The sequence below is a fragment of the Cibotium barometz genome, chromosome 38, assembly GCF_041138505.1.
Source record: "Cibotium barometz isolate CiBa-2024 chromosome 38, ASM4113850v1, whole genome shotgun sequence".
Lineage (NCBI taxonomy): Eukaryota > Viridiplantae > Streptophyta > Polypodiopsida > Cyatheales > Cibotiaceae > Cibotium > Cibotium barometz.
In genome coordinates, this window is record NC_141083.1 from 28,980,944 (window position 1) to 28,989,859 (window position 8,916).

The window sequence follows — 8,916 nt, forward strand, 5'->3', positions numbered from 1 at the left end:
AATTTGGAGCAAAGTTGATGCATTTAATTGAGTGGAAATTCACTGTTTTGAAGCCCTCACAAAAACAGAGAAGAGATGTTCATTGTGGATGAAATTGGAGCTGGTTTTTTGTAAAAATCACTACATTGATGGATTGGGTACATACCTAGGAGTGTTGGGGACTCACATCTACCTTCAATTACCACAACAAACCACCCAATTCTCCTCAAGAGAGCAGGCAACGTAGACTGTAGGGAAGAAACAGTGCAGAATTTTTAATACTATGCTAAGTGGAGGCCAAATTCAAGTCTTGTGATTGATTAATCCCAAAATCTCCTTAGCAATTCTATGGTACACACACTTGAGAAGGTTGCTATGTGGTTGGTTGGAATAATTATGCATTATGGAGCTGATTATGAGCTTATTAAACAGGCTATGTATAGTAATTAGTGTCATTAATCGGCTAATTACTCTCTCAACTTAAACAATTGGTCTAATTCTTTTTACATGGAGTTAGTAGAAATCATTGCTAAGCTAATGAATGCATGGTCTCTCAATTTGGACAAGAATCAAAGGAATTAGAGCACTTTTACTACTGGTTTTTATTGGTTTTTCTCAAAACAGAGAAGGGGATTTGATATTTTTGGTATGTACGTACCTTGGTTGGTGTTGATATGCAACATTGAGCTTGTTTAGGTGTCAATGCAAGTTATCCACACTTGATTGAACCACTACATTGCAATTTGAAGCCTTAGAAAGCGCGACAAAACAGGGTACTTTGGACTGTGTATGCCAGTTCAATTTGAATGCAATCAGAGTGAATTTGTACATCAATAGTGAAGTTCGTTGAGTACTTTTTGGAGTATCTGGAACACTTATTAGAGTGTGGTTGAGCTGAGGAAGGCTCATTTACAGAATTGGACATGTGCGGAAGGTGCATTTTCATTGAGCAAATATGTCAAACAACCCAGTACAGATTGTGGGTGAGAAGTTGGATAGAAAGAACTTCCAGGCATGGAAGTACAGGATTAAAAGCTTTTTGAAAGGAAAAGGATTTTAGAACCTTGTCAGGTGTGCGGAGCCACAACCGGAACTACCCCGACAACCTACACAACAACAGGTTGTAGCTCATAAAAGTAATGGTCAGGGAGAGCATACAAAGTTTTGCATTACTTGTCTATATGTATCTCGGATGCTATATTCATACATATACATGATGCCGAGAATCCCAAGGATGCATGGGATAGGTTGGTAAAGCTGTTTGATATAGATACTAGTGCTTGTAAGTCTCAGTTCAGACAACAGATTCATAATGTGAAGTGGAAAGGAAGGAGTATTCATGATTATGTACAAGAGATAAAGAAGTATGCAGATGCATTGGCAAATATCAATGCCCCCATGCCTGATGATGATTTGGTAGACATTACCTTGCATGGTCTTGGCAAGTACAAGTCTTTTGATACATCTATCTCTGTTCGGAGTACAGGTTTACCAGGTTTTGATGAGTTGGTTTCACTCTTGCTTATTGAGAAAATAAAACTCAGTGACTCTTTTCATGATGCATCTACTAGCCATGATGATAATGGCAGGAATCAAGCTTTCTATTCACAAAAAGGGGATTTAGACGCAGGGGGAGATTTGCATCACGAGGTCGTGGTAATGGTCATGGATGGCAGGATAGGTCACCACAATAGAATTTTCAGCCTTCATATGGTGCCAGAGGTGGTCATGGTTATACACCTCAGAGAGGTAGAGGTAATCCTCATGGAAGAGGACGTTGGCAAGGCCAACAAACATCTATGCAAAATGTGGAATGCCACTACTATGGGAAGTTTGGTCATATGGTACGTGATTGTTACCGCAAACAAAATGATTTGAGAGGGGGTAGAGGACAACATGATGGACATTATGGGCACAACATGGTGGAAATTATGAAAATGGTGGAAATTTTGCATCAAGCAGTAATGATGGCTGCGCAAATCATTTGTTTGCCCCATCATGAAACATGTCATGGGATCTATGATGATGACAAATGGTGACAGTGAGATGAAACTTGGTATTATATGGACTCTGGAAGCATCAAACCATATGACTTATCATGGGCGAATGGTTTGAACATATGAAGCCAATGGATGTGAAAGGCTATGTGGAAACATTGGATGATTCCCAACATGCTATCACTCGTGTTGAAAGTGTACCATTGGTGATGCACAATGGTGAAACAAAGTCTATGGCAGATGTCTTGTATGTGTCTTCTATTACAAAAAGTTTGGCCTCAGTTGGTCAAATGGTTGAACAAGCTTTACAGGTTCGTTTCAATGAGCATGGTTGCTTTGTTGAGGATTTCAAAAATGGATGTAGAGTCATTGCCAAAGGCAAGAAAGAAGGCAGATTATTTAAGTTGGATATGCTGGGATTCTTGAGTTAAAATCAGCCATGTTCTCTAAAAGCCGTTGGTGAAGCATGTGGAACCTACATGCTATACAGAAGCTATTGGGAAGCATGTATGGGAGAAGGCAATGGATGTTGAGATGGACGCATTGGTTCATAATGAAACTTGGGATTTGGTTGCCTTACCACAAGGCAAAAATGTCATTGGTTGCAAATGGGTTTATAAGGTGAAATGCAAATCAGATGGTTCCATTGAGCGCCATAAAGTGCGGTTGGTAGCTAAGGGTTATGCACAAACCCAAGGCTTGGACTATGATGAAACATTTAGTCCAGTTGTAAAGTTGGGAACAGTGAGAGTAGTCATTGCTATGGTTGCAGCAAATGGTTGGGAAATGCATCAAATGGATGTGAAAAATGCATTTCTAAATGGTGATTTACAAGAGGTAGTTTATATGGCATAGCCAGAAGGATATGTACACCCAAGGTACCCTACTCATGTATGCAGATTAAAGAAAGCATTATATGGTTTGAAGCAAGCACCTCATGCTTGGAGTGATAAGATAAGCCGATGTCTTATCTCCCTTGGATTTTAGGGTTCTTCAGTAGATTCTTCACTCTATGTGAAGAAAACAGATTATGGGATTGTCTTGCTTGTCATCTATGTGGATGACTTGATTGTCACAGGAGATCATGCTACATATGTTATGCATGTCAAGAAGGCATTGAGTGGGCAGTTTGATATAAAAGACTTGGGAGAATTGAGATATTTTCTTGGAATTGAAGTGATCAAAGACCATGCAGGGATATGGTTAGTGCAATGCCAATATGCATTGGATATGTTGACAAAATATGGGATGATAGGGTGTAAGCCAATGAGTATACCTTTGGAGCAGAATGTGAAGCTGCAGGCTGATTTTGGTGAAGAGTTGGACGATCCATCTATGTATAGAAAGATGGTTGGCAGTCTTATTTACATGACTATCACATGCTCGGATCTCAGTTATGCTGTGGGGCTAGTAAGCCAATTTATGCAAAGCCCCAGAAAACCTCATTTGGATAAAGTGAGACGCATTATGCGCTATGTAAAGACCATTGCACTTTATGGTCTTCTTTATGAGCATGGTAAAGGCTTGGATGTACACGGCTGCACAGACGCAGATTGGGCAGGTAGCTCGTATGACAGGAGGTTTACTAGTGTGGTTATGCCTTTACATTTGGAAGTGCAGTGGTGAGTTGGAGCAGTAAGAAGCAACCTATTGTTGCTTTATCTAGAGGCTAAATACAGGGGTGCAGCCATTGCTACATGTGAACGTGTATGGTTAAAGAGTCTTTTGGCGGGCTGATTTGGGTGAGCCTATTGATGGCAAGGTTGTCATTCATTGTGACAACATGAGCAGCATACACTTGGCCAAGAATCTAATTTTTCATGCACGGACCAAACATATAGAGATCCACTATCATTTTGTCAGAGAGAAAGTGTTGGATGGTACAGTGGATTTGCAGTATGTGAAGATTGACGAGCAGGTGGCCGACATCTTTACAAAGCCACTTAGCAAGGAGAAGTTTGAGTACTGCCGTACTATGTTGGGAGTACATGGGATGAGCTTGAGGGGGAGTGTTGAGAGCTTTGATATCCCAAGCTCATCTACATCTTCATCTATGGCAGTGCATCTCATGAGCTTGAGAGGGGCTGTTGAGATTCAAGCTCGATGTCAGCTTATACTAGTTGCACTATGTGCTGGCATGTTAGGTAGTAACATGTTAGGTAGTAACATGTGTGAGACATAAATGACCGTGTCCAGCTGGTCATAGTGTGTGGACGTTAGGTAGGGTTAGCAGTGTGTGGACACAACACATGTAGTGTGTTGTAGCTTATGGATTATGGCTTTATGCATTGTGTCAGAAGGGAGATGGCTTCCCTCTATGGTTAGGGTTTTCTCCTGTGTGTGTGTCTCCTCTCCCTCTACCTATTTTTATAATCAGCACACATGTGCACGCACACACACACATACACACACAAAAATGCACGTGCACGTGCACACAGATAGACATACACCACGCACACAACAACGAGAGAGAGAGAGAGAGAGAGAGAGAGAGAGAGAGAGAGAGAGAGAGAGAGAGAGAGAGAGAGAGAGAGAGGGGGGGGAGAGGGAGAGAGGTATCATTATGGAAGCATCTACATTTATAGCAATGAAGAGAAATCAAAACAATATTTAATGTAGAAAATATAGCAAACACATAAAGTTTGTTTACAAAAGTCAAGCTACATATAGAAGATTAAGGCATATTCTTATATGTAGTGCTAGGTGTGAACATGCACTAACTCCAAGGGGACTTTTGTCCTATGAGTTTCTCCCACTTAACATCTTGTGTGAAAGCAGACCTAGCTAGGTGTATTATTATCACTTATACTTGTACCACTTATGGTGTAAATATATGTGCATGTACTTCTCCCATTCTTGCTCTCTCCAGCTTGCTTCCTCTATGTGTGTGTGTGTGTGTGTGAGCTTCCATTGTTGTTCAAACTCTAACATTGACACCTATGCGGCGCCAACATTTGGTATCATAGCTCTAGGTTGATTTTTTCTCAAGCATTAGTGCCTAATTTTTTTACCATCTATACATATCTACAAACTGTACATCTTGTACTCGTCCACCCATGCCACCATCCGTACATATATACATTGCCATCTATACATCTACGTTGATTCTACCTCGAGCATTAGTGCCTAAATTTTCTTACCGTCTATACAAATCATACATCTTGTACTCATCTATACACCCATGCCACCATCTGTGCACATATGCATTGCCATTCGTACACAATAGTTTACTTGTGCATTCCCCCTCTTCCCTCTTCTTGCTTTCTTGCATGCTATTAGAGTCTTACCATGTAATAGTTTACTTGTGAGCTCCCCCTCTTCCTTCTTTTTGCTTTCTTGCATTATATTAGATTCTTACATGCCAGATGGATGCTTGTTTGAATAGGTTTTCCTCTCATTTTTCTCCTCCATTATCTTCTTCTTTCCCCGCCTTTGTGAGAGAGAAACATCACAAAGGACCATTTTTATTTTTCCTCCATCTAGGCAAAGAAATCTCTCCCTTCACCACTTTGGCAACAAAGGAGCATTTTGGTGTGACAATGGATAAACTAGCGCAATAGGGAAGTTGTATTTTGTGGCTCTAAGGCAAGTCCCAATGATACATGCTTCGACAAGGCTAAGGTAAGATTTTGTTAACCACACTGGTTAATATCATTTTTCAAGAGTGGTTATGCTTTTTGTAATCCATTGTTATGTAACCGCCGCTAAGCGCTTTTAATGAAAAATATATAAGGGATAACCAAGCTTACAACTTGTGTAATGTGGGCCTAGGAAGAAGCCTAGATGTACATAGAGCTAGGAAGTTAGTTTTGGGCCCCCAATTGTAAATGGGTAGCAGCAGGCCATTGTAAAAAGAGAGCTCATGTATATAAGTGATTTATGAAATATGAAAAGGAACAATCCCATTATCACAATTGAGTCTTGCCTTCTCTCTCTCTCTCTCTCTCTCTCTCTCTCTCTCTCTCTCTCTCTCTCACTCTCTTGTGGTTATGGTGGTAGGCTTGTATTGGTTGATGCATGCTTGCTTGATTGTGGTGTGTGCATGTAGGAGATGATTCTTGCCTTGTCTTCTCTCCGCCCTCTTCTTATCTCTTGCTTAAGATCTCTCTTGCATACACAAAGGCATGGAGTAGAGGTAGAGCTTTCCATAGCTCCCTTACGCCTTGATCTCTACCTAGCTTGTAGAAGATCCATTTGAGTGACACAAGTGGAGGTGGAGTGAGCCCCTAGTGGCCTCACATCGAGGAGTTAACCCTCATTAGGGTTGGCTAAGTGCTAGTCTCCAAAACGACCCTTGCATGGCATCTTTCTCTTCTTCTCTCCCTCTCTTCTTTATGCAAGGTAGCATGTTGATTTGCTTAACATCTTTGGTGCCATTGCCGGGGATGGGCATTTAGCTTAGGGTCCTCCACACTCTATCACTTTCTAGAGTCATTGCATAGCCCGATTGGAGTGCAAATCCACCGGTGGTTGTATGTTTGATATGTTTGTTTGTTGTTTGATCTTGTCTACTTCAACCCATGGAGTTCAATGGGGCATATGGAGCTTGGGAGTCTTCATCTAAAGCGGCAGACACAAGTAAGTGCCTAAACTTTGCTCTTGAAGTTCATGAATTTTTGTTTTCTTTGACTTTGCACAAATAGCTTAATCTCAACTTAATCCCTTAATTAGTCTCAGGTAATTAGGTTTTATTAAGCATTCTAGGTATCATTGGGTAGCTAGAGACTAGATCTAGCCACCCACAAAAAGAAAAACACAAAAAATCATCAAGGAAGGACCTAAAACCTCATAAATCAGGAGAGGAGGATAGGTTCATTTTTACTCTGTCTATCTTCTGAGAAGAGTACAGCCGTATGCTTCTCAGAGACATAGCCGTGTCTTCCTTTGCCATACTCGTACCTTCCTTCTGGGCAAATTCTTCAGAATCTATTTCATAATATGAGCAAGGGAAATTAAGGAGAATAAATTGCATTTATAAGGGTGTAATGAGCATTACAAAGGGGTACAAATAGGGTATTATTGTATCGTTAGGGGAGAATATCAGAGGGTGGCTATCAGAAGACACGTCTACCTTGCACAATTAAGAGATCTACCTAACACGAAAAGCATATGGCCGTACCTTTAGAAGAGTATGCCCATGTATTTCTCAAGCCATGCCAGTTCCTCCTTCCAAAGCATATGTCCATACCCTTCTATCAGTCACGTCCATACCCTTCCAAGCGTACGCATGTACCCTTCTATCAGCCACGTCCGTGTCCTTCCAAAGTGCATGTCTTTCAAGAAGCGTATGCTTATGCCCTTCTATTTAGCCACATCAATGTCCTTCTCAAGTGCCACATCTGTGTCCTTCTCAATTGCACGGCCCGTCAGCCACACCCATTCCATCTTCTAAGAGTATGCCCGTACCTTAACCAGAGTACGGCCATACCTTCTCATTAAAACACACACACACACACACAGAGAAAAATAGAAAAATAGAAAAAATAAAAACTGTCCAGAGGGGGGTCCAACACTACCACTTCTCACATTATGCACTTACGTTGGGGAAATTGGTGTGAAACAAACCTCTGTTTGACAACATAAATCCTCTTGATGCTCCCTCACTTATAAAATCAGACCCTTCGATCAACACAACATGGAGCCAAACGGTGTTGGTCTTTGATATAGCACCATTGAGAGTGAGAAGAAGCATCGTGGGCTACCCTGACTTAGAGACAGTAGGACTAGTGGCCCAGTGCATGGTCAGATCACCTACCTTGGAGCAAGACTCGGATTCCCCTACATATTCACAAAGAAGTCTTGCTTCAAGACTCCAAAACTTTATCCTGAGAAATGCACAATTAGACAATCCACACCCTAGGGATAGAGGTATGGAACACCAGCCCAAAAGAAAGCCCATACAACCTCTAGACCATAGACCGAAAATGGAAAAAAGTGAAAGTAACCCAACCCAGTCTAATCCACTAGTCTGAGGAGCCATGCCAACCACCCACTGGAATTGCCAACTCATACCAAGACCATAGGCCAGTGCCTAGGTCAGACCAGCTCTCCAGTGGCCTAAGACATCCTATCGAGGGAGAGAGCATACCCGGCCCAACGATATCAACCCACTGCACCAATGTACCAACAATACCCGCCTCACGGGGCATACCCTAGATACCATATGGGACCTTGCAAAGCACAAACTAGTCCTCCCATATGGTATCTACAGTATGCCTTGTTGGGCATACCCTGGATACCATATGGGACCTTACGAATCACCTGCTCTAGCCAACAATAGGACTAACTCCTAAAATGTTGAGGATAGCCATGGAAATAAGGAGGGAGCTAGCTACCAGAATCACACCGCCAACACTAATTCAGCTGGCACAAGAGCCAAGAAAAATAGCAAAGCAAACCACCCAACATCTCTAAGTTAATCACCAAGTTCAATAAAACTAGAGATCCCATACCACACTTAGAAATGTTTAATCAAATCTGTGAGGCATTCGGCCATGAGGACGATCAAGTCAAGGTCAGTGCCTTCGGCCTCATCTTAGATGGCAAAGCTAGCCAATGGTTTAGATCCCTAAAGGTAGAGGATAAGGCCAACTTTGAAGCCTTGAAAGAGGCCTTCAAAGTTGGATACTCCCGCCAAGGAATCCAGTTGAGCAACTACACAATGTAAAATAGAAGGATGGGGAAACCATTTGGGACTACATCAACTGAGTGAGGTATCTCCATTCCTACTGTAGTGACAGAGACAAGTTCTCTGATGAAAGTCTGATTGGGAGATTCCTTGAGGGCCTCGACAATGAACCCTTGCACGATTCCTTATAAGCTCTAGCCCACACTTCCTTTGAGCAATGCTGCAGGAGTCCTGAGGGATGCACTCACATAGTATCTACTACACTTCCTTTGAGCAATGCTGCAGGAGTCCTGAGGGATGCACTCACATAGT